The following is a 21,973-nucleotide window of genomic DNA, read 5'->3' as shown; positions in this document are numbered from 1 at the left end:
GGATTACCGTGATATTGAATGGTTTGCCTTGAAAATGAACAGAAATCATTCTGTTGTTTTTGAGATTGCATCCAAGTTTTACTAAGCCTTATTAGCATGAGGGACTTTGGGGTAGAAACTAAAAGATAGGTAATAGTAATAGAAAATTCAATAGTAAGTGATTTTATAATTGGAAAATATTTATATTTTAAAGACTAGTTTGAAGCTGACTCTAAAAGCACCAGGGTTTCTCTTGGTGGTCCCATGGCCAGGGCATAGGAGCAAACAGGAAGAAAAATCCTAGGACCCCTCATCTGGACTGCATTGAGGGGAGCAGCTCCACTTAATCTGTAGAATTTTGTTTGATAAGAGGGATTAGTTTCTAAAAGAATTTTGGTTTAAGTTCCAAATTTAAGAGGAAATTCATTGTTAAAAATATAAAAAAACTGGGAATTTCCTCCACAAGCTCAAAAAGACAACTGCGTTAAAGAATAAAAGTCATAACTAATTTCTGCCCCTTCTAAGAAGCTTTTCTTCATTAGACATTTTTATATAAAATTTTTGGAGATGTATTAGAAGGCACCCGGTAAAGAATTTCCAAAGAAAACTATTTATAAATATTTGGTCACTAATTCTTAAACATGACCCCTAAAACTAGGACATACATGCTTAAGACCATATTTTTCTAGTATTTGTATATAAAATCTGAAAAGTACCATTTTCTATTAACAAAGGACCAAAATTCTTTTTTTTTTTTTCAGGGATGCATGTCTATAACTTGAAAGTTAACATTTAGGAGTCATATTTTTAAACATCTATCTCACTAGAGAAATTAAGATTATTTCTTCTACATTGCTAAAAGATATTCTTTTAATAACTAAAATTATCTCTTATGTGACATTTTAAATTATATATTTTTATTAATAAATTTTATTTTCTGAGCAGTTTTAGGCTTACAGAAAAATAAGTGGAAAACATAGAGGATCCATTCACTTTCTCACCTCCTTCTCCCATTTCCCCTATTATCATCTTTCATTATTATGATACATTTATTAAAATTATTGAGCCATTATTGATTTATGATTATTAACTAAAGTCCATAATTTATATTTCACTCTTGGTGATGTACTTTCTATGGATTTTGACAAATATATAATGACACTTGCATATGACATTTGACAAATATCTAATGATATATCATATAGAATGGTTTCATTGCACTAAAAATCCCATGTGCTCCACTTATTCACCCTTCCTCCCTAACTCCAAACCCTTGATGTTTTTACTGTCTTCTTAGTTTTGCCTTTTCCAGAATGCAGTATAGATGGAATCGTCTTTAAAATAGCAATTTGCATTTAAAGTTCCTCATGTCTTTCTGTAGCTTGGTAGCTCATTTCTTTTTATTGTAGAATAATATTCCATTGTCTTCCTGTACCAGTTTATCTGTTTACCTACTGAAGGACATCTTGCATGCTTACAAGATTGATTAAAGCTTTTTATAGATATTTATGTGAAAGTTTTATTTATGGACTTAAGATTTCATCTCTTTGTGGTAAATACTCAGGAGGGTGATTGCTGGATCATAGAGTAAGACTACGTTCAGTTTTATAAGAAACTGACAAGCTATCTCCACTGTGGCTGTACCATGTTGCAGTCCCAACAAGTTTCTTGTTGTTCCATATCCTCATCAGCTTTTGATGTTGTCAATGTCTTAGATTTTAGCCATTCAGATACATGCATAGTGATAGCTCATTGTTAATTTGCAGTTCCCTAATGATATATTATATTTAACATCATTTCCTTATTTGCCATCTATATAACTTCTTTGGTGAGTTATCTAATCAAATATTTTGCCCACTTTTAATTGGATTGTTTTCTCTTTTTTGGATTTTGAAAGTTCTCTATATATTTTGGATATCCTTACTTTATCAGATTTGTGTTGTCTAAAGAGTTTTTCTTAATTTGTGGCTTATCTTTTCACTCTAATCTAAAATTTCATAGAGCAGAAAGTTTTTATTTTAATAAATTCATATCTGTTTTTCTTTCTTTAATAGGATATTAAATGTATTCTTTCTGTAAGAAAAAGATACCTATTTGGAATCATGTTATGTTTTGTAAATGTTTATAGGTAAAAACAGCCATATTTGTGCAATACTTTTTGTCCCCATAATTGTGATGATTTATAACTTATAATGACAAGGGAGAATTATTCCCTCCAAGAACTGTTAGCCATCAAGAAAAACATTCTCTTTTGAACATTATGCTGCTGTATTTGAATTAGATGTTTCCACCTGTATGAATAGAAAAACATTCTCCTCAAAATTGGGATTCACTACTCAACAGGAGCATTTTTAACTTGGGCACATGCAGTATTTTATATGTAGATGACACACCACACAATGGCCATACTATATGGCAATGCTTTAAAACACAGGATAACTGTGCTGGGAGGTGATGGATGAGGGGAGGGACCTTTTAAATGACAAAGTACATTATAGAAAGAAGTTTTCACACTTTTAAAGTTCTGTCTGATTCAAGAACCTTGTCACATCACACACTGGCAGTAAGGTGACAGAATTTATATATTCAGTAATCTCTCTTTAATGGCACAATTTTAATAATATCAGAATAAGATACTGTAGTAAAATAATACAGAGCAATCTAGTATAATTTTTCTTTTTATGTTGGCTTAGCTTTACCTGTATTTTGTGGATTTTTCTGTTGCCACGGGACATGTATGTATATATGTTCACCTACACACCAAGCTCATACACAGATCATAGAAATTAGAACTTCAACCTTTGCTGAAACTAAGTTATTTTTCATATCATGCAGTTTTCCACAATTAACAAAACTACCTTATGGGAATCATACAGCAAACTGGAGCCGTTTATTACACTGTTTAAAAGGCCCATAGAATGGGTGTACTCTACATATCACCACAGCTTTAGAGAATGACATCTTGGCAGGAGAACCCAATACACAGTTATATTTGGGTGGCAATAACAGGCTATCATTTGGAGTTTAGTAGAGGTGAGAAGCATTCACCTTTGCTTTTTACTCCTGCTCTCCTGCTTTCCTCTTTCTTCCCTCTTGCTTTATTGAAATGTAATTGACAAATGTGTGTTAGTTGCTCAGTTGTGTCCGACTGTTTGCAACCCCACAGACTGTAGCCTACCAGGCTCCTCTATCCATGGAATTCTCCAGGCAGGAATACTGGAGTGGGTTGCCATTACCGTCTCCAAATTGACAAATAAACTGTAGGATATTTAAAGTATCCAATATGGTGGTTTGATAAACATTATGAATAGATTTCCTCCATCAAGTGAATACAACCATCACCTCATGTATTATGTGTATGTATGTGTGAAAGAGAGAGAAAGTTTAGCTTCTACTCAGCAAATTTCAGCTACACAGCACAGTATGATCAACTTTGGTTACCATATTACACATTAAATCTTCAGACCTTTTATTCATCTTATTACTGAAAGTTTGTACCTTTTTACAACATCTCCTGGTTTCCCCAACCCCCCAGCCTCTGGCAACCATTTTTCTCTTCTGTGAGTTTGATTTACCTTTTATTTATTTATATATTTTTGTTGTTGTTCTTGTTCAGTCACTAAGTCATGTCCAACTCTTACACAACCCCATGGACTGCAGCATACCATGCTCTTCTGTCTTCCTCTATCTCCTGGAGTTTGCTCAGATTCATGCCAGTTCAGTCAGTGATGCTATCTAAGCGTCTCATCCTCTACTATCCTCTTCTCAACTTTTGCCTTCAGTCTTTCTCAGCATCAGGGTCTGTTCCATTGAATCAGCTCTTCACATCAAGTGGCCAAAGTATTGGAGCTTCAGTATCAGTCCTTCCAGTCACTATTCAAGATTGATTTCCTTTAGGACTGACTGGTTTGATCTCTTTGATGTCCAAGGGACTCTCAAGAGTCTTCTCCACCGAAGTTCAAAAGCATCAATGTTTTGACACTCAGCCTTCTGAGTGACACAACTGAGCAACTAACACACATTGGTCCAACTCTCACATCCACACATGACTACTGGAAAAACCATAGCTTTGACTAGATGGACCTTTGTCGGCAAAGTGATGTCTCTGCTTTTTAATATGCTGTCTAGGTTTGTCATAGCTTTCCTTCCAAGGAGCAAGCATCTTTTAATTTAATGGCTGCAATCACTGTCTGCAGTCATTTTGAAGCCCAAGAAAATAAGATCTCTCACTGCTTCCCCTTTTTCCCCTTCTTGTCATAAAGTGATAGGACCAGATACCATGATCTTAGTTTTTTGACTGTTGAGTTTCAAGCCAGCTTTGTCACTCTCATCTTTCACCCTTATCAAGAGGCTCTTTAGTTCCTCTTCACTTTCTGCCATTATAAGTTTTTAGACTTCACATTATAAGTGATACCATGAAATATTTTGTCTTTCTCCATCTTCAGTTGTCATAATACTATCCATGTTTGTGTCACAAATGATAGGATTTTCTTCTTTCTAAAGACTGAATAATATTCCATTTTATGTGTATTTATAAATATTTACATAGTTATATATATACATACATCACATTTCTTATCCTGTCATCCAGAGACAGACACTTAGGTTGTTTCCATATCTTGGCTGTTGTGATTAATGCTCCACTGAACCTAGGAGTATAGGGGTCCCTTCAAGATAATGCTTTCATTTATTTTGTATATGTACCCAGAATTGGGATTGCTGGATCATATAATAATTTTGTTTATAACTTTTTCTAAAGTAGCCTCTGTACTGTTTTCCATAGTGGCTTTATTAGTTTACATTCCCATCAACAATGGTACAAGAACTTATTTCCATATCCTTAATAGCATTTATCACCTCTTCTGTTTTTGATAATAGCCATCCTAACAGGTGTGAAGCAATAACTAACTATGGTTTTGATTTGTGTTTCCCTGATAATTAGTCATGTAGAGCACCTTTTTATGTTGGCCATTTGTATGTATGCCACTTGGAAAAAAATAACTGGCCTTTTCCCATTTGTTTTTTTGATGTTGAGTTGTATCAATACCTTCTATATTTCTATATGTTAGATATTGACCCCTTTTTGGATATATAATTTGCAAATATTTTCTCCCATTTAGTAGGTTGCCTTTTCACATGTTGATGGTTTCCTTGCTGTGTAGTAGCTTTTTAGTTTGATGTAATCTTACTTGTTTATTTTTGCTTTTGTTGCTTTTGCTTTTAGTGCCAAATCCAAAGCAGTATTGCCAAAACCATTATCAAAAGAGCTTACCTCCTGTATTTTCTTCTAAGAGTTTTATAGTTTCAGGTTACATTTAATCCATTTCAGGTTGGTTTTTTTATGTGGTATAGGATATGAGTCCAATTTCATTCTTTTGCATGAGGATATTCAATTTTCCCAGCACCATTTGTTGAAGAAGCTATCATTTCCTGATTGTATATTTTTCACTGCTTTATGAAAATTAATTGACCAAATATGCATGAGTTTATTTCTGGGCTCTCTATTCTGTCCCATTGATCTATATGTCTATTTTTATGCCAGAATACTGTTTTGATCACCTTAGCTTTGTAATATAATTCAAAATCAGGATGTATGATGCCTCTAGCTTTGTTCTTCTTTCTCAAGATTGTTTTGACTATTCAGAGACTTTTGTGTTTCCATACAAATATTAGGTTGTTTCTTTTATTTCTGTGAAAGATTTCACTGGAATTTTGGTGGGAATTGAATCTGTAGATTACTTTGGATATAAGGACATTTTAACAATACTAATTCTTCCAGTTTATATTCTTTAAAAAGATATAAACACAGTGTATCTTTATTTGTGTGTTCTTCAGTTTCTTTCATCAATGCCTTGTTGTTTTCAGTGTTCAGATCTTTTACCTCCTTGGTTAAATTTATTCCTAAGTATTTCATTCTTTTTGATACCATTATAATTGGGATGTTTTATTAATTTCTCTTTCTGATCATTCAAAGCCAGAGCGCCAGATGTGTATACAAACTCCTTCCAGGGAGATACTGGCAACTTAATTTCATTGTTTGAACTGGCCAAAAAGAAGGTGGGAGAAGTGCTTGTAGGCCTCGGTGAAGAATTGCAGCCAGCTCCTATATGTATGCTACAAGTACAAGCTGGACCCTTGGGCAGCAGTTTATAAAGTAGGCATTTAGACCTCTTTCAGAGAAGGACTGGGAGAGATAGGTGTTGTTATTGTATCCCTGTACTGAGTCCTGGGGAGTGGGAGGAAGGGATAACTACAGTGGTTACTTATGCACCAGTGAAGCATTGCTTCTTCGTTAGCTGTAATCGTCTGGGTCTTATGAACACCAACGCAAGCCAGGTGGAAGTCTTAAAAGTTGAGGCCTTAGATGTTCAGTCCAAACCCTTGCTTCTCAGGGAGAAGCTGAGAATTTGGAGTTCTCTTCAGATTTTATGGCTCTGGGCCAGGAGTGGGGTTTATGATGAGTGCATCTCAGCCTTTCCTACCCATTTCAATGTGGGTATTTTCTCATTCAGTCTGTGTATACAAGTCTCTCAGCTTATTTATGGATTTATTTCATAAGTGATTGCTCCTTGTGCATTCAGTGTGTACGTGGGAAGAGAGAAGTTCAGAAAACTTCTTTGTTGTCATCTTGCTCAACTTCCCTCTTGCTTTCCTTTTTATAGTATAAAATCACAGTTATTTTACTGGTATCGAGCACTGTAAGGGATGAGCAAAGGCCAGACCAGAAATGGATATGTTTCTTTGCCAGGGTTCTGTTGCTTATGTTAAAAAACTAACATGCCAAAAAGAAGTTATAATAGAACAGGATGTAACTTATGGTCTAGATTCATCTTCCTATGTTTTTTTTAATGAGTAATTTGGAAGCTTTGTTTGAGGAATGGTGAGGTTAAGCAAAACTCTGGAAATAATGTTTTTTTTTAACCTGGGAGACAGGCTTGTTTTTGCTTAGGACTGTTCAGTTTCTTATTTCTCTGAGGAGACCCATGGACTTCATTTGCTGACCTTATTAACAACAGTCTTCTAGCATATTAAAGATTGAAGTTTCACCTGCTACCAGTTTAACTTCCTGTGTAATACCTTGTCTTTAAAGCACTACGCTTTGCTTTTCCTGCTCTCTATCAGCTGCAGAGCTGCTATTGTCTCCCTTGTTTTAAAGGCTACATTGTCTCTACCCATAAAATGGGGAAGGACTTCCCAGGTGGCGCTAGTGGTAAAGAACCTGCCTGCCAATGCAGGAGGCATAAGAGACTCCGGTTTGATCCCTGGGTTGGGGAGATCCCCCGGAGGAGGGCATGGCAACCCACTCCAGTATCCTTGCCTGTCAGTCCATGGGCTACAATCCATAGGATTGCAGAGTCAGACACAATTGAAGTGACTTAGCACACATTTCTTATTGAGTGGGAAAACAAACATATTTAGGAACATTTTACAGAATACCTGAAGCTTCGAAGAACTATTAATCTTAGTTCGAATCTTTTGTACCCACCCACTCAGCTTAGAAATAACTTCTTCCAGAAAGTCATTTCTAACACTTCTAGCTCAGATTAGATACCTTCACTCTGTATCCCACGGGCTTCCCTGGTGGTCACAGTAAAGAATCCACCTGCCAATGCAGGAGACCCAGGTTCAATCCTGGGTTGGGAAGATCTCTTGAAGGAGGAAGTGGCATCACACTCCTGTATTCATGCACAGGAAATCCTACGGACAGAGGAGGCTGACAAGTTACAGTCCATGGGGTTGCAAAGAGTCAGACATGACTTAGCAACTAAACAACAACAAATGTATCTCATAACACCTTGCACATTTTCTGTTCTTATCTAGATTTTTTGGTTTTTTTGTTTGTTTAAGCTTTGTGGAGAGCGAATTAGTAAAACTAGCTGTACTTGGTTTTAAGAATCTTGACTTATGAGTTCGAATCCACATAAGCCAGTAATTTTGGTAACTTTAAGTTAAAACGGGTTCCTCAACCTAGCATTTGGTGATGATGGGAAAAGTTGTCAAAAATACCTTAACATATGTAGCATAATAAAGCTCTAGCAGATTTTACTTTCTTATCTTTCTTGTAATAGTTTCTGATAGATTCTCATTCCTCCAGTGTGGCTATGATAAATACTTTGGATCACTTTGGAAGCTCAACCAGTAAAAACGTTTTTAAGCTTCTCCGTGTAAGCTGATAAGGAAAAGTCATTCTTTTCAGATTGCCACTATTTGTCTGACTTGCTTTTCAATTGAGAATGAATAATAAGGAAGACTAGGAGGTGACGATTACATCAGTTACTCTTAGAAATTATAAGAGCAAAATATTGTCTAAAAAAATTATCATGTTCTTTCCATCTCTTCATTCCAATCCAGAGCTGTGTTTCTCCATGGAAGCTTTATTTTAGAATTCAGTGTTAATCTTTTCTATCATTTTTGAAACTAAAGAAGAGTAGTTTCTGAAAGATTTTAGTAGCCGAAACTTGTTCTCTCCCTCAGACAAAACTTTTTGTAGAAAGTTTTGTTCGTTGTTTAGTCATGCAGTCATGTCCGACTCTTTGAAACCCCATGGACTGTGTAGCCCACCAGGTTCCTCTGTCCATGGGATTCTCCAGGCAAGAATACTAGAGTGGGTTGCCACCAACTCCTCCCTGCTGGGGATCTTCCCGACCCATAGATCAAACCCACTGGCAGGCAGATTCTTTACCACTGAGCCAACCAGGGAGGCTCCATGTAGGAAGACCATTAAGATAAGAATGAACTGCTTTGGTTGGGGCCTGTCCCACCTACATACCTTTCCCTCCTTTTCCTGCTGTGATCTCAGAGTCACCTTGGAGACTGCAGAGTGCTTTAAAAACTGTTTCACTAACTAAGAAAGCTACTGAACACATGGCTTATTTCATTCTTGTTTCTCAGAATTATAACCTGAGTACTTATTATTTTCTTGAACTCAAGAAGCAGAACATGGTTGTAAGGTTTTGTACCTCTGTGTGTGTGAAATGCACACTGAAATTCCATCTTGACAAGTTTGCACCTATCTGATTATAACAGTCCTGTTTTTAATGAAATGTCTTTGCTCCAGTTTCAAATAAAAGTTGGAACTTCCAGTTTTTACATTCCTGACATTTTTAAGTTTAAAATTAGTAACTTATATTTCTTTTCCCTTGTACACATGAGCTGAGGCAAACATTGACCATCCAAATATCACTGTATTAGGGGAGGGGAGCCTGCAGTTCAAGTACTCCTTGTACAACATCCCTTGTCCCTCTTAATACTGTCCTTTCTTTTTCCCATGTCACCCCTATAAAAGAAACCATTGACAGATTTATAGTTTTAAATAGCTTCTGAGATACGATCTTCTCTGGTAAATAAAGCTAAAAGATGAAGTTAAAGAATAAAAACAGATAACTGAATGCTATGAGAATTTGAGTTTTTGCATAGTGTAGTCATTATGTCTTTCACATTGGAATGGAACCTGCCTGTTTACCTTAAAAATGTAAAACACAAAATAGTAGAGCCTGGCAATAACCTCAGTTTGAAAAGTGATTTATCATTAGTGAGTGAAGTCGCTCAGTCGTGTCCAGCTCTTTGCAACCCCGTGGACTCTAGTCTACCAGGTTCCTCTGTCCATGGGATTTTCCAGGCAAAAGTCCTGGAGTGGGTTGCATTTCCTTCTCCAGGGGATCTTCCCAACCCAGGGCTCGAACCTGGGTCTCCTGCATTGTAGACAGATGCTTTACCATCTGAGCCACCAGGGAACATTGGTGAATATTAAAAATGCCAACTTGATTGCCTTTATTAGCTGTATACTTTCTAGGGGAAGGGTATTCCCTAATGAAACTTTTTATGAAATGAGTTAATGTTTAATATTTATTTGTAAAGCTTAGAAATATAATGAAGAAATAGCTATAAATCTTGTGTGCTTTGTACATCAAAGAATTTAGGTTCATGTTGCTTTCCCATTCACCTATTTGTTTGGAGTTCGTCAATAAAATAATGCAAAAAACATAGTTTGAACTTAAAAGAGGAAAATAATGTTTTTTAAAAACTCTACCTTTTATATCCCTACCTGTAATTTTGAGAATTAAAACCCTGAGCAACAGTGTGTCTTGGCAAGCAAATTATTTTAACCTGAAGCTTGATCAAAGTACAATTAGAAGAGCACTCTGAATTATAGCTAGAGATATTATTATCTTCTTATGCTCAACCTAAAAAGCGGATGCACAGATTACCTTTTCAACTCAGGATGTTTTCATCTTTAAGACCATGAAAAGTAATGTACATGGGAAAATCAATGTAACAGTCCATCATTTTTATCCCTCATTCATTCTCCAAGGATAGTTTTTGTGACACCTGTGAAGAAGCTTATCATGGAGTTATGTGCACATAGGTAATAGGATATACCCAGGTTTAGCATGATTGATGAAATCCTTGTAGTCTACTGCAGTGCAGTGCTGGAGAGTGACTAGCACTCTGGGGAAGTCCCTCACTAAGGAGTTACTTCCAAGGCCAAAGTATTACTTAAACATACATTTAAGGAAAATTGTGCCTTCCCAGCTTGGCAAGAAAATAATAGTTGGAATAGTGTGAGCATGTTCTTCAGTTCTTTATCATCTTCTGGTTTTCTGCCTATAGAAAGAGTTAAAAAAATATATCCATACGTTTTTACTTTTCTTCTTTTGGTTTAATTTAATGAGGATTCTTTTGTTATCAAGGTTGACAGCACTGGCAAATTCCTGCCAGCAGGAACACAGCAGTGCACAGTTTCAGGGGGGATCCCTGTAAATATTACCTCTTGACTCAGGCAAGACTCAGTTACTGTGTCTTGCTTGTCAGCTTCATTTTATATAGCTCTCCATGAAAGGTTCATGGCTTGAAGGATGTCCTAATCCCTGTGGGTTAAGTTTCCTCCTTTTCTCCTTTGGCATACAGCTAGCTTACCCATTACTGAGAACAAAAATCTCTGGGTACTTGAGATTCATTGTTCATTTGATGAAACTGTGGTACATGTGTGTGTGTGTTAGTCGCTCAGTCGTGTCTGACTCTGTGATCCCATGGACTGTAGCCTGCCAGGCTCCTCTGTCTGTGGAATTCTCCAGACAAGAATACTGGAGTGAGTTGCCATTCCCATCTCCAGGGGCTCTTCCCAACCCAGGGATTGAACCTAGGTGTCCCACATGGCAGGCAGATTCTTTACTGTCTGACTCACCAGGGAACTCTATGATGCACATACATTTGAGTAAATTTAAGTTTTTCATTTGCCATGTGTAACTTACACTGAAAAGTCATCTGGTCCTACAGTTGAAATTCTGCCCTGGGCATTCTTAATATTTCAGGTTTTTTTTTTTTTTTTTTTCGTCATCTGAGATGGTATTAATTTGAGTTTGTTCATTGGAGCATGAATATGATTTACCTTTAGTAATTTTGAAAAGGTTTCACATGCTGAGAATCACAATGTCATTAACAGTAATGCACTGAAGTACACAGTGAGATTCTTGGAGGCGTTGGCAAGAATGATCTTTCCTATCAACCAGTCAGCAAAGGCAGTGCAAAATTTCATCACTCAGTCTTGATGCTCAGATAATACCAGTAGTCAGGGTGACATTGTTGAGCTTCTTTCTGCTAGAAAATATTTTGCTTTTTGTTTTCAAAGATGGCTGTTGACAGATAATTCATTCTCTATGTGTATGGATGTAATGAAAATACTTCTGTGAATTTAGTAGACCCACACAAAATCCATCTTTAGGATTTTGCTACATCTTTGTAAAACTTATTAAATAGTTGTACACAACTATGTCTCCAACCTGTAAACTTCCTTTCTTCATTCCTTTACGCTGTTGCTGTTTAGCAGTGCATTCCCCTCAGTCTCCAACATTGGATGCTAAATGGCTATAAAAATTAATTTCAAGTTGCTTTGCTTATAGTTGTCTCATATCAGAATTCCATTTGTCAGCTTCAGTTTTTTACTGGAAGACATTCCAAGGAAAAGCTGGAATTTTAGGAATTAGAAACAAATTACAACCGAAAGTGAACATTTCCACAAGTAGAAACATAAGGATGTATGAGATAGAAGCCTCCTAAACCACTCACAGTGACTTCCACTTGAATTAGGTTATAAATAATTTGCACTGGGAAAAAAATGATAGATAAATCCATAGCCATATCTTCATTATACACTCAGTAATCAGGTTATATATTAATGATATTAGTAAATGTTTGCAGCAGTTTTGTTGAACAATTACTATGATATTGCTAGACAACTAGCAATAATGTCATGTAATAACTAATTTAATACAATAAGCCTAATAATTTGTTGTTTAATTTTTAATACAATAATCCTATGAGACACAAAGTTATCTGGTTTAATACAATACCCCTATGAGAAAAAAATAGTACACTCATTTTACAGAGGAAGAAACTGTAGCTTAAAATAGTATTTTTAAGATCTCACAGATAAAACTGGTAAATCCAAGTACTCCAAAGCTGGTGCCCTTAAATCTTAATTTCCTTGAATATCCATTGTTTCTTTAGGATGGTTTTGATTGCATTCAGTAAATGTGTGTGTGTGGCTGGGAATTTGTGTCTATTAAGCTTCTGCTCTAGCTTTTTCTTACTTTCTGACTAGCTTGATAATCTAGTTTCATCTTCAGCATCACAAGGAATTAATCTATATAGTATGTTAGTTGTAACTCAGTGTCATCTTCAAGAGTTTTTTGAATTATTTTAATAGTTGCCCTTCTGCAGTGATCTGAAAACACCACTTACATTTGCCAGAAATAATGCCTTTCTAATGCCAGTGTTAAAGCTTCAGAATCTTAGAATCAATTCATTGATCAAAGAAGACTGTTAGTGTCTGGCCTGTAGTTTGTTCTTAATAAATGTTTGATGAGTGAAAGACTTCATGCATACAATGTTACTTTTGTGAAAGTTTACCACACTGAACACTCTACCATCTTCTCTGGACAGAAGTAGTATATGTACTTTTTGGAGTATCTAAAACTGTTTTATCTTAACTGTATTAAAAACAAACACTTATGTGAGTCCCAGGCATTTGCCAAGATAATCACTGGAGATAAAGAGACTTCTCCCACTGCCTTTTACCTTGGGTTTGAGTTTTGATATTTGATGATAACAAGTTGGGATCAGTGCTAGGCTGGGCAAGGTTCAAATTAATTATATAAAAGGGTACATCATTTTTTAAACCCTATCATATCCTGTTACCCAGTTCTCTAGTTCAAGTGCTCTAGGCACTGATTTAATCTGGAAATGATAATTGGACTCCCCACTAGAATAGCCCATGTGTTTTGAGAGGCTGTCTGGTAATGAGAGGATGTCATTCTTTTATGAAAGAACTTGAGGCAAGAATCCAGGATGAAGAACTTTGGTTGATCTCACCAGAGTCCTGGCAACACTGTGATCTGAATCATTTTGGTCAAAGTCAAGTTTCCTGAGGGTCATAATTTTCAGTAAGAGGAAGAATCACAGAGTAATTTTCTAGATGGGTCTGAATAAAAGAACAACTCATTGGTTGCGTAATTGAACATGTTTGCTTTTACTTCTTGAGTTGTGCAGGTATGTTAACTTTCATATCCAAGTCTGTTGGAAACAGTTTTTATTTTAATTGAATTATGTTTATGTTAATTTTCTCTGCAGTACTTTTTCCTCAGACCCTTGGATGGTTGTCTTTTTTTTTTTTTTAACCCCCTTCAATTTCCACCGTTGTCCACTCTCTTGTGATCCAGTTAAATGGAAACAACCACAAACAACAGCCACACTGTGGGAAATATCCCATTTCTACCCTTGAGTCTACTCATTTACTTTTCTGATAAATGACTTTTGGGGCCTGCAGAACCAAGGGATGAAAACTCTGGAGGTAATGTTGATGCATTTATAAGCAGTGTTTGCATAAGTTTCTGGTAGCCTTGGTCTTTTAAACTGCCTGACCTACCACTGTTCTTTTGTTTTTGTTTTGTTCATTATTTTAGTCTGTTTACAACCAGAAAAATGACTTGGTAGGGAAAGGAAAGTTTTATGGCAATCCTTATATTCTTAGCTAACTGACCTAATTGGCTTATCATTTAATTTTTGTTTATTAAAGTATAAAAACATAAAGCATGTGATAAATGCCGAGTTAGGGTACTGATACTTTTCCTTAAGTTTGTACATTCCAGAAATTTGTTGTTTCCACATTAGGGGAAGTTGTGAGCTAAAGTTTTAAGGGGAAATGTTATGTCTTAATCTATATGTCTCTTATTAAATGGCATTTTGTGGATGTTGAAATAAACCCCTGGATTTAGGACCCTGGTAAACAAACCTGAAATTATTAATTTTTCCCTTACTGTGAGTTTATATTACTTCTGATTGAAATGACAGTTTTTTTAAAGCTTCAGCTAGAAGGAATAAATTCATATAAAAATATTCACAAATTGGAAGTATGGCAGAGATGAAAATATAAACCTCAGTCTCTTGAATGAGGCAATCCTGGATTTGAATCCCATGTCTGATATTTACTAGCTCTGTGACCTGGGTAGTTTTCTCATATATGTAGTCATTGTAGTAATAGTAAAAGAAGAATGACTACCAGAGGCATGGAAACAGCCAAAACGTCCTTCAGTAAGTGAGTGAATAAATAAACTAGCGCATCCACACAGTGGAATCTTTCTTATTCAGCACTGAAAAACAATGCACTATCAAGCCATAAAAAGACCTGGAGGAACCTTAAGTGTATATCACTAAGGAGCCAATCCAAAAAGGCGACACACTACGTAATTCCAACTATATCACGTTCTGGAAAAAGCAAAAAAACTATGGAGGCAGTAAAAAAAGATCATTGGTTGCCAGGGGTTAGAAGGGATGAATAAGTAGAGCACATAGGATTTTTAGGAAAGTGAGACTAGTCTGTATGATACCGTAATGGTAGATACATGTCATTACACATTTGTCCAAACCCATGGGATGTACAATGCCAAGAGTGAACCCTGAGGTAAACTCTGAACTTTGGGTGATAATATTGTGTAGGTGCAGGTTCATTGATTGTAACAGATATACCCCTGGGTGAGGGATGCTGATTATAGGGGAGGCTATGTATATGTAGGGGCAAAGGGTATCTGTACTTCCCACTCAGTTTTACCATGAATCTAAAAACTGCTCTAAGTGTACTAAAAATAATAAGGATACAGCATGGGAGGAAATGAAGAAGGAGAGAAGAAATAAAAAGACTGCTCTCAAGGCCACCGCCTGTTTTACACCCTCAGCCTTCCCCCTCTCTCTGCCTCTCCCTCGCCTCCAGCCTCAATCGTTTCCATGTGGATGGTTAAGGCAGCTTGTTTCCCCACAATGAATTCCTAGAGACAGTGCCATAAAGCAGACCACCACAAAACAGGTCACTGTTGGGAGAGTTCTGTTTCCTTAAACAGACAATATTATAATAGAGGATTGCATTCCTGACCAGAACTTGCCGTCAAATAAAAATCTGGGTTCTAAATTCTCTAAAGCAAGTGTGATTATCCACTCCACATTGATTGCAATCCTGGGTACCGTGAGTGACCGGGCCATAAAAATACAACTCTGGAGATAATCCGCTTTTACAACCATTTTGGGGTAATATATTCATTTTTTAAACCTTCCCCGAATCATTGTTCATCCTCGGGACACAATCTGTCCCAACCAGCTGCATCTTGCAGCTACCCCTGTGGTACCCACAGTGCTACAGGGCACCATGACCACACTGTAAAGGGTTTACCCACAGTACTGCAGGGCACCGTGACCACACTGTAAAGGGTTGGTGTGGCTGAGGAGCAGTTCCCTGAATAAGAATTCCTCATCTGTTCAAGATTACTAAGGAGAAGTACTAGGAATATCCGCTCAAAAAAAAAAAAAAAGGAATGCTGTTTCCTACTACATCAACATAGTGAGACACCTACCAGGATGTTTTGTAAGAGGTTTTCTCCTTGAATGCAGAAAGAAAAAGTCAGTGTTTTTTCCATAATAGAACATTTAATGTATAAAAATTATTTTGCTTCACAAAAAACTGTGAATGTACATGCTTTGCACTTTTATATTTCCTTTGTTCCTGGAAGTCTAGGTCAGATGCTCCATAAAGTTTTTATCACCATGTGATCTGTAAAGCATATGTTCCACCAGAAAACCCTTCCAGTACCCAGCTCTCTGGTTTCCATAGAGGTGATGATGGAAATTTATGTGTAATTGCTGACTAGTGTTATGCTACAAAGGATGTTTATAAAATATTAACTTCTGATAAAGGGGATAATATTTTAAAACACCCTTGATCCTTGAATAATGTTGCATATTAATGGTTATATAGCATTTGGCTTCAAAGTTTCTTACTACATAAACTTTGGTTTCTTACTTGTGTAAGCATCCCCCTGGAAACAGATAGAGGTACTTGTCTTTTTCACAGGGTTAGAGTCTGCTGTATTGTCCAAGTAAATGCTTTTCCCCATTACTACTGTTTTTTTGTTCAGCTACTGACCAAAAAAAAAAAAAAACAGTTTTTATTACCTAGAATCCCCCAAATCTGAGTCAAGCCTAGTTTCATAGGAATGCTCTATCTGAATGGGGGTGGGGGTTGGGGCAGCACACTAAGTCTGCAGGTCAGATATGTCCCACAATCTGTTTTTGTAAGGCTCATAAGCTAAGAATAGTTTTATGTATTGAAGTGATTGAAGAAAAATCAAAAGAAGAAAAATACATGAAGTTCTAATTTCAGTGTCCATAAAGTTGTGTTGGCACACAGCCACAACTCATTCATTTACATACTGCCTATGGCTGCTTGCGAACAACAAAAGTGATTTGAATAGTTACAGGAGGGACTGTGTTCTCCACAAAGCCTAAAATATTTGCTCTCTGGCCCTTTGCAGAATAAATTTGCTAGTCCCTAATCTAAATAATTTTTCACTAAATAATTTGTTACTCTATCTACACACGTATATTCTTAGTCATTCTTTCTCTCTCTCCCGCTCCTTTTCCCCTTCTTCCTCTCCCTCCTTTCCTTCCTCTTCAAACATATATCATTTTGAATCTGGCAATTACAATTGCAAAGAAATCAAATTGTGAGCCTATCATAAATGCTAAGCGGAAACACGTTTTAACTTCCTTTGACTTGTCAACTCTCTTCCCCTCTCTACTTTCCCTTTCCTCTACTGCCTGTATATAGAATTTCTAAGGCCATGCCAGTTTCCAAACACATTTTGTTTTTAAGGTGGGGGTTAGATCTTGATACATTTTTTAACTTCCATGGAAAGTTCCCTGCTAGTATGTGGTCCCATTTTTAACCTATTTGTAGACACCCCCGATTATCTAAAATCACTTTCACATGGGGCTGAGGTTAAGCTTTATTTCTCTTGGCATGTCCCTGCCATAGCAGACACTTCCTCTTTGCCTTGAAAGGACAAAACGATGTTCAGCTGTCTGGGCTCAGGCCCAGTATTTGATTTATACATTATTTAATTTCCTCCTCAGAATTGGAAGCAGGACTTTCAGGAATGGAAGTCAGTATTTTTCATTTGTTTAAGAACACTTTTAGGTCTAATATAATCATCGGTAGTAGATGTCAGCATGATTAGGGGGTGACTTAAGGTAAAGCAAATAAAACATGAATACAAACGAAGATTATTTGACAGTGGAAAAGATCTGAAGTTTTGGAATAATCATATGCTATGTGTTAGTAGGTGTTTTGTGTGCTAGTGTTGTGTGCTAGTCTGTGCTTACACTTGAGGGTACCTGTCTTTACCCACTGGCAGAGAAACCTCTAACCATTATGCTGTAGCTGAAATTGGGGGATTAGAAGTTTGAAAAGAACTTAATGTAACCGTTCCTGTAATTTTACAGAGGATTTTTGATTTCTGTCCGAGCTGCTACTGCATTTATCTCCACAATTAAGTTCATGCACATGCCAGGATATGAGTGCCAAAAAGGTTTGAAATTCGTACAGCAGTGAACTCAGGAAATTAAAAATTAACTCTGGAAATACCATTTCTTGTTTTACATCCACTTTTGGATAGTATATTCCTTTTTAAACCTCCCTTAGATCGTTGTTACTCTTAGGTTACAGCCTGTCTCCATTTTACCACTGAAATTCTCAAAAGACTGGAACACTTACTGCCTCCAGTTCCTCGCTCCAAAGTCACTTTAGAAACCCTGGCAGCCTGGCCTCTCTCTCCCTCCACACTGCTGAGCTGACCTCACCAACCGTTTCCTCGTCTCCAGTCCAGGACCCAAGCTCCAAGCCCTCAGCTTCCCTCACCTTTCTGCTCCATCTGCCAGAAGCCATACCCTCTTCCGGAAATGTTCTTCTGGTTTTCATGTGAACTCTCGTAGGCTCCTCTGCTTCTTCCTGTCTTTTACAGACTCTCTCCTTGTATCACACTAAGCTGAAGTGTTCCCCAGGTTTTGTTCCTTCAATCACTTCTTTCTCTACGCTCTCAGCTGTTTCCCTCTCATCCTTCCTCCATGCCCCAGACATTTGACGAGAACCCGGAGACTACAAGGAGCACAGTCTGAAACCACCCCAGTCTTGTGAAACTGCTTTTGAACCTCTGAATGCAGCCTACCCTGTGCTGCCTCTGTGCCTTGCTCGGGAGTGTTCCTGCACATGGAGTGCCTCGCTGCCAGCACCACCATCTTCACATCTCCCCTTCATTTAAAGCTCATTAGTAAGGGGCCTTCTCTTGATTAGTGAGCTCCTGGTAGATGTTTTCTCCTCCTCATCAGAGCTACAGTGAGGGCCAGATAGCCTGAGAATGATAAATGGTTCGAAGGTACTGGAGTCATGCAGATACGGATTTAAACCTGGATTCAGCACTTACCTGATTATATGATACTGAGCAAATATGCCTAAATGCTTTAAATGTCAGTTTCTTCATTTTTAAATTGTGGGGGAGGGGGACTGCTGCTTCCCTTACTTGGCCTGTCGGATAGATTAGACATGTGAAGATCTAGGACATTTGGGAGTCAGTCAGTGGTGGCCCTGGTGGCGGTGGTAGTAGTCGTAATGACAACTATTACCATCATCATCAGCATTGTTCTTCCATGCCAGTATTCTATGTTTCTCACATGTCACTCACTTCACTTTCTAAAAAGCATTTGTACAATTTGTCTTATTCCCTGCTTCTGAATTCTAGGCTCCTGCAGGTTGACTTTATATTCCCTCCCCAAGAGCATAGAGCAATGTTTTGTGCATTGGTTTTCCTGAATGAATTGAGTTGAATAGAATAGCCCTTCTCTTTCCCTAAATACTGGCTTCACAGTGTTCTTGGGATTCAGAGCTGCTGTGTTTGTGGCTATATCTTCATGTTTCTGTCAGATATTAGCATGAAAAGTCTTTGCCTGTTGTTCTGTTTTGTCACACTGAATCTTGAAACTAGCCTCTAAAATCATTGCATTTTAATTTCTCAGAGACTTAAGGACCTATACATTTAGAGCTAATCTGAAGTAATTCTTATTTTTGAAAAAAAAAAAAAAACTACTGAACTGCTTTGTATTTGATATATAAATGATATCAGTAGTAAAATACTTAATGTTTATACTTAAAGTTTTTATATTAAATTGTTTTTTGATTTTCTACTTTTTATAAAAACAAATCCACCTGCAGTTTTTTTGGCTTATATAACTAGCAATTTTTCTTTTTTACAGAATGTTTTTCCTTGTAAAACCCTTACTTTCCATCTCTGAACATATTCCTAGAAAGCAGATTTTCTGTTTCTCAGAAGTGTCACTTCTTCAGAAATCACACATTATCCTGGTTACAGTATCCTGTAACTGCTTTGTTTGTTGTTCAGAGGACCAGGAATGTAGAGCAGATTTTGCTGATGATTTTTGAAGGAGATAGCAGAAGACTTGTTGCACTGCTGCTCATCTGAACATCAGTAACACTGAGGTTACAGTGTCTGACACTAGTGGGTTTGACTCATAGACCAGGTAGGCACTGAGGCCTTATGAAAACAGCACAGATCACATGGAGGATTTTTTTTAAAGTACTAGCACCCAAAAGTCACTGAGATCCCCCTGATCAGGCTTTCATCAGTCAGAGAGCCTTTCTGGATTTGCAGTTTTGCAGAGCTCTGTATTGGGTGGTGTTCTCAGAGCTTCAAACCAGCTGTGCAGCACCTGAGTGTAGGATACCCCTGTGTGAGCCATGGGTTAGGGTAGTGATGGGGTCAGGGACAGACTGAATTTACATTTCAAGTACTTTCAGGAGTTATTTGCAAGCACTCAGGAATATAAAATGGTATCACAGCTGAGAGCTTTATTTAACATTCCATTTAGCTCTAATCTCTACTTAATCTCCACTGTTTTTATTTGGTTACTAGGTATTTAGCACAGCCCCATTTTGTGGAAGGCTGGCCAAAAGCACACTTCAAATTAATGGTAGTCAAAGCTTGCTCTACTGAATCTAGATTGGAGCATGAGCAAGAGGTTCATTGGTTCTGAAGTTGTTTTATAGAGCTTTTTTGTTTTTGTTTTTAACAATCTGCCTCAGCAGTATATACAGTATAAAGTTATAAGGAATAAGTTCCACATTTGGTCAAAAATCAAATTGTTAGGACAAAAGTCCTAACTTTAGTTAACATTAAGTCAAATATCAGACTTGTCCTCATTCATTCAACATGTATTTATTGAGCACCTACTATTAAGTAAGTTTCCAGTCACTGGTGCACAATAGCAAACATACTAAATGAAAGTCTATGAATTTGTGGGTCCATTTTTGTGAGGAGAAAGAGCACATCAACGAAATAAGTTAAAATGTAATATATTAGATGACAGTAAGAGAGGAGGAGCAAAATAAAGCAGAGGAGAAAAGGATTCTAGAGAGTAGGCAATAGGTTTAAATACAGGTGGCCAGGAAGAGCTTACCAAAAAGGTGATACTGGATCAAAGCCTGAGGTAAGTGAATTGTACAGTTTGTTATCCAAGAGAAGATCATTCCAGAAGGGGAACAACAAGAGTGAATGATCTGAACAAGAGTGAGCCTTTCTTGTTTAAGAGCAGTCAGGAAGTCCGTATAGCTGGAGTGAAGAGAGTGGGCGGTGTTCCAGTGTCCAGCTGAAGAAAGTGGGAGGGGTGATTGATAGCAAATGATAGATCAAGTTAATTGACGACTGAGGACTGACCATTGGATTATTTGACGGAGCAGTTCAGTGGAAGGTCAGAAGTCTCATTTGGATGAGTTTAAGGGAGAATAGAAGGAGAGGAAGTGGAGAAAGGCAAATAAAAACAGCTACTCCAAGGAGTTTCACTGGTGGTGGATTACAGCAGATGTGGGGGGACTTCCCTGGTGGTCCAGTGATTAAGACTGCACGCTCTCAATGCGGGGGGTGAGGGGCTGGGGGCCGAGGGGACAGGGTTCAATCCCTGGTCTGGGAACTAGATCCCACATACTGCAACTAAGACCCAGCACAGCAAGCTAAATACATACATGATACATACTTCATAAAAAAAATTAAGCAGATGTGGAGACATGGGAGGTGATTATGCTTTTAAAATGAGTAATTACAACATATTGTTATGCTGATGGGGGAAATTGATTATGCATGGGGAAGCAATTACAGCAGCAAATCTTGACTTAGGAAAAAGCGAATGGAATCCAGTGATTAAATAGGAAGACTACTCTTAGGAACCCAGGTAGAACAACCATTGAAGCAGAAAGGACAGTTAAGCATGCGAGTACAAGTAAAGGGAATACTGTAGACTTGATGATGGAAGCATACTGAAAGTTCTTCTCTGCCATGGAAGCAAACTTTCTTCCCAGTATTTGAATAAGGTCTACAATAGTCCTATCACATGGTCATGAGTTTGAGCAGGCTCCAGGAGTTGGTGATGGACAGGGAAGCCTGGCATGCTGCAGTTCATAGGGTCACAAAGAGTCGGACATGACTGAGCGACTGAACTGAACTAATAATTGTTTACTGACTATCCCTAGAGCTATCTACATCTGGGCAGCTTGTGAATTATTCATGGGTTTCTTTTATTGAGCAGAAACCTCTCTCCTGCAACCTTA

The 21,973-nt window shown here is 37.4% G+C and overlaps 1 protein-coding gene and 1 non-coding gene across 3 annotated transcripts in view; one reads left to right on the top strand and one right to left on the bottom strand.

Annotated features, from left to right (window-relative positions):
• The window catches only part of AFG2A (AFG2 AAA ATPase homolog A), a 350,747-nt gene that overhangs the window by 308,039 nt on the left and 20,735 nt on the right, over positions 1 to 21,973 (top strand). The gene's annotated exons all lie outside the window — the stretch shown is intronic.
• On the bottom strand, positions 9,642 to 9,713 carry TRNAC-ACA (transfer RNA cysteine (anticodon ACA)). The gene has a single exon. It is a non-coding gene; the product is annotated as a tRNA-Cys (tRNA).

This window comes from Capricornis sumatraensis, chromosome 17, assembly GCF_032405125.1.
Source record: "Capricornis sumatraensis isolate serow.1 chromosome 17, serow.2, whole genome shotgun sequence".
In the NCBI taxonomy this organism is placed as follows: Eukaryota; Metazoa; Chordata; class Mammalia; order Artiodactyla; family Bovidae; genus Capricornis; species Capricornis sumatraensis.
Note: the sequence above shows the minus strand (reverse complement) of the source record. Positions and strands in the feature narration are given on the sequence as shown.